This window comes from Oreochromis aureus, linkage group 12 (assembly GCF_013358895.1).
Source record: "Oreochromis aureus strain Israel breed Guangdong linkage group 12, ZZ_aureus, whole genome shotgun sequence".
Taxonomy (NCBI): Eukaryota; Metazoa; Chordata; class Actinopteri; order Cichliformes; family Cichlidae; genus Oreochromis; species Oreochromis aureus.
Window position 1 is genome coordinate 3,102,318 of NC_052953.1, and position 8,748 is coordinate 3,111,065.

The following is an 8,748-nucleotide window of genomic DNA, read 5'->3' on the forward strand; positions in this document are numbered from 1 at the left end:
GTTTGAGAGCCTTAACCTGTTAATATGATTGATGGTTGGAGTTGGGCAAAGTTACACGACCCAAATATTACAAACAGCTTGTGGGTCACAACAAAGAATGAAGTAGCACTAAAAACTCAACAAGAATGAACAAATCCTGAAATGATTTATCAGGAACAGCCATGATGTGTGTGAGTCAGTATCAGTGTGTGGGTTTGTTGGCCAACGGGAAGAAAGCAAGTAAGTAACTTTTATTTATAAAGCGTCTTTCACAGACAGGTGATCACAAAGGGCTGTACACATATTAGAGTCAAATAAAACTAAATAGAGACAAATACACATACAGCATAAATTATAATTAGTAAAAGCAGCAACATGCACCATGCATCACTGCAGTGTTTGCCACTGTCAAACAAAACAGTTTTTAACTGGTTACATAATTTCCTTACGGATGAATGAAGTATTGTGATTCTGGTCTTGTGCATGAGGTGCATGCCTAACATACAGAACAAAACTAAAACAATATCACAAACAAAAAAGAGACAAAAGTAGCCCGTGTCATGGCCACGCTGCCGGCACGGTCACGGCAGGAAGCAGCAGAAGGTCCAGGCGTCCTGTTTGCATCCAGGAACACAAAGAAGATACAGCACCACGGAGCGAGGGCCTGGGACCATATCGGCTAACTTTCCAAACCTTTTTGGATCATGCATTAGGTCGTGGCAGTTTTGGTTATCATTTTTTGTGTTCTCTTTCTGTCTCCCCAGTCGGTCATTCTCGTTTTTGTTCATCTCCCGTCTTAGTCCTGTTTTATTTTGATAATCCTTTGTGTCATGTGTGTTGCGTTCAGTTTTGTGTTCCCTTGTCTCATTACTCAGATTTCGTTCAGCTGTGTTCCCCGGTGTTTCGCATCTCCCTAATTACTTATTATTGCCGTGTCTCCCTTTGATCTTTGTTGTGTCGTCCCTCAAGCTGTGTGTTTCTTCCTCGTGTGTCTCGTCAGATTGTTTTGCTCCTGCCTTGCGTTGTGTTTCTCAGCAATAAAATTGCCTTTGAGTTTTAAGCCTGACTTTCCGAGTCCTAGGTTTGGGTCCAAACCAGTCTGACACACAGCGAAACCTGACAACAATAATCTGTAATGTGTGCAAAGTAACTATAAGTGCTGCATAACTCCACAGTTTCGCATAATGCTGCCTGTATGCTCAGGTAATCCATGTAATAAATGAAGATATTTATCCTTTAATCTAATTTCAGGAGCCACAGGATGAACTTTAAAACTGGTATTTGTAGTTACATGACAAAGCAATTATCCAGCACAGGTGCGACTAAGCAAATATTTACTTTGGTCCCTCAAACTAAACCTACATCTTCCAACCATGTAGAGGTTGCTTTATCATGCACTCTGCACCAACTCATCAGTGCAGCATCTGTCACTGTCAAAGCTAAGCGTTTCACATATCTGTAACTTTGTTGGTGTCGCACAGATGATCCCATGTTTATGCAGTAACGCACAGTAAAGCCCGCTCCTCGGGCTTTGTGCTCAAACCCCCTGTAGCAAAATGTCAGAGCAGGCTGGCACTCGCTCAAAAATAAGATACAATATTGCAGTTTATCAAAGACGGAGCTATCAAAAGAAAGAGTCCTCTGAGGCACCTCGCCCTATAAAACAACACGAAATCAAACAGCTCGGGTGAACTCATTCAACATCATTGTTGAGATGACAGCTTATTCTTTTGGCAAGCGAGTGAAAAGGGCCTGTTACATGCTTCTCTGACACTTTTCATTAACACCTGCACAAAAGCAACAGTGAAAGACAAGGACGAGGAGAGGCGAACCTGACCGTATCCCCACGCTCATTCATCATAGCCAAAGGTATCTGCATCATGCGTTAGAGTCAATAAAGCTGCTGAAACTGGAGCTGATTTCTTGCTAAATTCCACCATTAGTCACAGACCCATATTTCAGGATTAGCCAATCCTAAAAGGGGTAATTGTTGCTCAAGAGGGGGCTCTTAAGTCTGTCTGAAGCTGTGTGGAGTCAGTGTTTGTTTAGGTATCTTTTTAAAAAAACAAAAAAACTGTTGTCTTTCTGAGTCTTTATGATTGGCTGCTGTAAAATTCCCAAGTCTGTGGACCTTTGAGGTTTCGTGATTCCACTTTGAGGAGAAAAAAGGGGTTTCAAAGAGAATCCTCATAAAGAGTTATGTTTGAAAAAGTCTAATGGTTACCCTGTGAAAAAATTCAGTTGTCACATGCGAGCTGCTCAGCGTGGCCCGATCACGTTTCTCCATTGAGGCGAGGTGCGCACAAGACAATATGACGCCCGAGAGCCACTTAAGTTCCCCGCGGACATTTGATAGAAGCCTTAATCGTTATTTTGGGGCAAAGTGGGACAATGGCGCCTGCGGGAGCGTCGTCACATCGAGCTGTTTGCATTACAACTCAAATCTGTGTCGTGCCTGTTAAATCTTTGCAACTGAGGGAAATTTTTCAGCACCCGGCTTTTCCCACAAGAGAAATCGCTGGGAAACAAGCTATTATTTGCAACCCTATCCCATTTGATTTCTCTCTGCAGTGAAAGGAAATAGTTCCCATTGAGCTTAGTGAAACAAGAAAACCATAACATTTGGTCAGTCGCTCTCGTGTGGTTTTAGAGAAAACCAAAATATCTCGTTCAGGAACAGGCTTCCACAGGCTCACGGTGCACGCTGAACTTGGGCTGAACTGGTTGTTAATGATTATAACCCTGATATATGCGGGTATATATTGTAAATGAGGGCACACTTAGGAAACCACAGGGGCCTTGTTATCCTTTTGCTATTTTCTCGCCGCTTAAGGAGGTCCACCTGTTCCCTCTTAAGTCACACCGTGTACTGTTAACTCTGAGTATTTTAAAAGTAACACGAAGACATGTAGAATCAATGCTGTCAGCAAGTCTGACCAAACATCTCTGTCCTTTTAGAATCACATTAAATTATGGGCAGATCTACAGTCAGGTTTGAAAGGGCTTCATTTCATTTGTTGCTTTTTGTATTTACACATCTGCAGTGTTTTTAGAAAAATCACAGAAGAATTTAAACACGAAACTGTTTTGGCTGTTTTTCCAGAGAAGTGGAACTGTGCTACATGTCATGTTATTGTAAGAGAAAACCTTTCAATGGAGTTGAAAGGAGAAAATATGAAAACTAAAACACTGCATTCATGCTCACTTGGAGCTGTATTGAGCATCTGGTGAGGACTTCCCTGCAGAACAGCCTGTATTAGCTTGTTGGGAACAACTCAAGTGAAGCGGGTTGTAGTGCAATTAAAGTTTTAATCCCAAAGAAAAAACTCAGAGATACATGAAAGTGTTCTTCTGAAAATGTGAGTGGTTTGAGCAGTAAAAGGAGACGGATGTTGTGATGTAATAACCAGCAAAAATGACCGGACACCCCGGTGTTTCTAATGTTTTTACTTTGTGAAACCACTACACAAGTAAGAGCTCAGGAACAAGTCTGCCCCGCTTAACTGAAGTTACAGGAACTGGTTGCTTCATATTTTGTTTTCAGTTATTGAATGTACATTTAATACAAACTATTTCCACATATTTGTCTTTTTCCATTTCTGTCATTACTGCACAGGGAAGAATGAGACGACACATGAACCGTGAACAGCTCCTGCAAAGTCGAGAGCTCCTATTTTATTTGTTCAGATTATTTTCACATTCGTCTGTTGCTGGAAACAGAAACATTCAAAGGTTATTGTATCGGCAGCAAACGCTTGAGGTCCCTGTGTGGTTCGGTGTTGGTAGGCTGCTAGTCCGATGCAGAGTTTTGCACACTCATGCTTACGTGTTGTACTTGTGTACTGTAACCAAGCTCTTTGTGATGTTTGTGAAGTCAGTCCTTTCAATTAGCTCCTGTAACGCTGAAAATCACATTATGCAAAGAATTTAATTATTTTTAATAAAGTGAAACTTATGCGTTAAAATGATTTGTTTCAGGTTTTTGATCTTATTGCTCACCTCCTCTTTTTTATCAGTGTTCACTTGTAAAAATCAAGCTTTTTATACTTGATTGTTATGAGCTACTCATATCATTCCAACAACTTCACACTACTTTCCAGGTATCTTACACATACCCAAACCTATCAGTCTGACCTGTTTAATAAAATAAACCTGTACTGTTAACAAAAAGCTGCCAGTTTGAGTTTGAATTTAGTGATGTAGATTTAAGTTCCAGTAAAAAGTTGTTTGTGTAACCAAACAAATCTGTAATAAGTCCAGCAATATTTACAGCAAATGAAATTCAAGTGATGTTTAGCAACCAAAAACTCTTTTGTCAAATTTACAAAGACAACAAACAGCGCTGAGCGCTGGCCTCACCTCCTCCAAACTCCCAAGGTCACGCTCCGGTCTTTAAGTCTGACGTCATTAGCTGTTGCTGGGTCCAAACACCGCCCAAACTCCAAAGTCAAACGAACACTGAGTGTCACAAGCTGTCTAAATTCTTTCATCTGTAATAAAATGATCAGTGTTGCTGCTTTACCAGGTGTAACAATTAAGTTTAACATCCAGGCATCCATGAAAACAGGATTTATTACATTTAACAGAGTTAGAAGTTAGCAGGAAGTTAGCTCGCTAGCTTCCACCTAAACATGATATAGCATGTTCTGACTGAGAGATTTCTGAAACATTCAAACGTACAGCTCTGCTATCACTTCCAACATAAATGAAGACAGAAAACTAAACAGCTGTGACGTTTGTAGGGTTACTGAAGTTGGACTAGCTGGTATATAATGATGTGCTACGTGATCGCTAGCGACACAGCTATGTTAGCATAACAAACACAGTGAAGCTGGAGGATGAACGCTAACTTTTTTCCACTCGATAAAAGTTAACGTGAGGGTTCCCGATGGTTAGGGACAAATGCAATCGCATGGCAGGATGCTGTAAACGGACCAAACTTCAGTCAGGAGAACAACTGAGATAATCCATCCACAATACGAGGTTAGTCATTAATATACTGCTGCATGGGCTGGGCTGCAGTTACATTGTAAGGGTTTAAACACTGAGCTTTAAAACGTGCTGCCGATGAATAGTGGTAATAAAAACCGAGAGAGGCCGACAGTGATCACTGACGGTTTTTAGGGGCTTGTTCAGATTAAATAGAAACAGATACAAACATTAAAACATGTTAAAAACACAACAGCCTTAATAAACCCGAAGTACTTTGGACCCGTAAGCAGGGTTCATTCGTCATCACTTAAAGACCGGATACAGTGGATTGATGATATGGGGCGCCGTTTGTAAACTGAAACATGCTGAAATTAACGGCAACATTTTTCCACATTTAGATCAAAACCTTACAAACCTTTTCAAGTCATTTTTTACAACATTTAGTAAAATATTTGTAACTTTCTAGATTTAAAACACAATTTTAAATGTTAAATCTAAATATTACATTTAAATCTAAATGTTAAATCTTCTCACCACCATGAGCTGCTTCACTTCTTGCCTACCAGCGTGTCCATGTGCTGGACATGTGCTGCAGTGATTGTGAAGTGGAGACTGCAGTTGCTGATGGTGCACTACTGCTGAAAATGGCTTTTCCGATGTTTTCAGCTAAATCGCTGGACATGCTGGTAGGCAAGAAGTGAAGCAGCTCATGGCGGTGAGAAGTGACCGTCAGGGGACAGCAGGCACAACCTGACCACTACCGGCACACTTTAGCTTAGATTTAACATTAAAAACTGTGTTTCAAATATAAAAAGTTACAAATATTTGACTAAATGTTGTCAAAAATGACTCGAAAAAACATGTTTTTGTAAGGTTTTGATCTAAATGTGAAAAATGTTCCTGTTCATTTCAGCATGTTTCAGTTTACAGACGGCGCCCCATACGACGAGGCCCTCAGAGGTCAGGAAGGAACATCTCCAGACTTTGAGGGATCAAAACTGTTTTGGCAGCACAAAGGTAACCCACATAATGATGAGTCAGTTTATGCACAGATAAATCTATTATCACCGCTTACAGATTAAACAACTAATTATTTTATCTTGTTACAGCTGTGCACGACAAGCTCTGATACATACTGGATAATCAGCGAAACGTTTGTTTTCATAGTCTGAGTAAAAACAGGTGTCAGAGGCCAGGACTACACTGGAAAGGTCTAAATGGTTTACTGGTACTAAAATGATCAGGGGTAAAGTTTGGTATCATCTGTGGTTAACAGCAGTGAAAATATACCTGAGGTTATACTGATGATCTGTATGTGCTGGTTATGTTTTCCTGTACACACTCCAGCATGAAGAGTTTCTGGGAGAGCTGCCTGAACGTTCCCCTGATGTCTCAGCACCATGAGGATAATGACAACCTGTAAAACAAAAATATGTTGAATTAACATACGTGAATTACAGTGAATCTCGAGTGTTTCCCTGCAGTTTAAAATGTCAGCAGCGTTTTACTGTCAGTCTTAACACATTTCACCTTCCTTCATCAACAGGTTTCTACTGGTCACATCCTTATTCCCTCCTCTCTGACTGCAAATCGAATTCCTCTTGATGACTGCAGCGGGCCTGCTACGCTCTGGCTCAGAGCCAGGCCTGTCTGCATTTCACCGATGGACTCGCACAGCAATTTGCCTGAACAAACTTATCCCAGCTGTACGGCTAAACCTCTGGAAAAGGCATCACTGCGACAATTTCAGGCATGTTTGACTTTTCAAATGGATTTTCAGAGATGTTCCTTCCTGTAGCTGCTGTTATTTGAGTCAAAATAAAAATAGAATCAAAGACGCACACCTCCTAAAGATGGCATTCAGTCCATGTGTGAGCTGGTCTTTTAAGTCAAAGTGGAAACATGTCAGGAGATGAATAGCAGGACAATAAAGGCTTTGACTGTACTACAAAGTGACACCACCAGTAATAACCTTATCATAATAATGGAGAGGTATAAAAAGTGGAAAAGTCCAGGAAAAGAAAAATAGATTAAAAAGCAAACATGCCTCTGATGGTCCGGACTCGTCCTTCTGGCGCTGTACGAGGTCAAAAAGGGTCACGACCTACTGCCCATTAAAGCTGAAGTGTAGCCCGAAAAAGTACATGAAATGTAAACAGTAATATTTCAATTTGTCAAATAACACCTTACAATAATAACTAAGCTAAGTAAGGTATTAGTAAACACATTTATAAAGTATTACTCCCCCTCAGTATGTAAGTTATAAACACAGAAACATTTTATTCCTCATTAATAAGCTCACATATAACATGTTAAACGACAGCATTTTAATACTTTTTGAAATTAAAAAGTATATAAACCAAGACCAAAGACATGCATGTTAATGAGTTTGCATGCACAACCCTGATGGAGGAAGAGGAAGAGAACAGATGAATTACTGATTCACCTTTTCTTTATGTACAAACAAGTTATTTTAGGAAATATTACTTTAGGACAGTCAGAGCATTTATCCTATAAACATCCTGAAATTTTTCCTGCATTAACAGTTTAATGTGATGGAAGCTGTGAAATATTCACTGTTTTTGTTATAATGTTATACATGTTTATTTAAAACAACGACACTTCAGTACATCTAAAGTACTCAGCGCTCAGTGAAAGAGTTCCTGTCTTAAACCCTCCCACAAACTCAGACTCGGGTCTTACATACATTTCAGTGTTCTGTAACTCTGACGTGGATTTATGTATAAATATTTGCATCTTTTTTATCACTTTGTGCTTTTTCTTTTTCTGTTGTGAGGATAGCTGAGACTTCAGTTTTGAGGTCTTTTATTTTCATTTGTAAATACTTTGTAAAGGTTAGCCAGTCGAGGTCAAATAAAAAACATATCTAACTAATAACTATCTGAATTTACAATAGAAATTTTAATCAACTGTTTAAAAAACTCTATTAGAAAACGAACAGTTAGCTCATCTTATAATCCAACATTCATTTACTTATATTTTTCTAAATCATACCATAATACATTAATGAAATACCTTATATAGAAACATTGACTCTGTATAACACAATCACACTATCTTTAATCAGATTATATAAGAACTCATTATTCAGTACTAAAACATTTCTATGCTTTAAAAATGATAAATTGAGTGTTAAGTAATACTTTATTAGTGCTTAATAGTGTATAATGATCATGAAGTTATTACTAACTGGTGTCTGGTCAGATAAGAGACTCTCTCACCCCAACCAGTCGCAGCAGATGGCCCCGCCCCTGCCTGAGCCTGGGTCTCTTGGAGGTTTCTTCCTGTTAAAAGGGAGTTTTTCTTTCCCACTGTCGCCAAAGTGCTTGCTCATAGGGGGTCATGTGATTGTTGGGTTTTTCTCTATGTATTATTGTAGGCCTCTCGCCCTATGACAGCTGGGATAGGCTCCAGCGCCCCTGAAAAGGATAAGCGGAAGCGAATGGATGGATGGATGTATTATTGTCTACCTTACAGCATAAAGCGCCTTGAGGCGACTATTGTTGTGATTTGGAGCTGTATAAATAAAACTGAATTACTTTGTGGTAAATTACTGCAGTATAGCTAACAGCACAGTCTACCAGCCTCTACCAGCCTCTACCAGCAGCTAACTGCGATCACCGATCTCTGATTTCCATCACTATGAAGCTGTTTCAGGTCGTTTTTTTCTCGTACAGTATTTGAGTGAAATTTGACTCCAGACTTTGAATGACCCGTTGCATTACCCTCCTTTTCTTCTCTTCTTCTGATTTCTTGGTGGATATACTAATGTGCTTGGGAGCATTATGCTGTTGAAAGCACCATTTGTGGTTCATC

At 39.7% G+C, this 8,748-nt stretch overlaps 1 long non-coding RNA gene across 1 annotated transcript; it reads left to right on the top strand.

Moving 5' to 3' along the window:
* The first annotated feature begins 5,617 nt into the window (after positions 1-5,617).
* On the top strand, positions 5,618-6,740 carry LOC120442972. The gene is made up of 3 exons (XR_005615030.1): positions 5,618-5,928; positions 6,021-6,330; positions 6,458-6,740. It is a non-coding gene; the product is annotated as an uncharacterized LOC120442972 (long non-coding RNA).
* Positions 6,741-8,748: the final 2,008 nt, after the last annotated feature.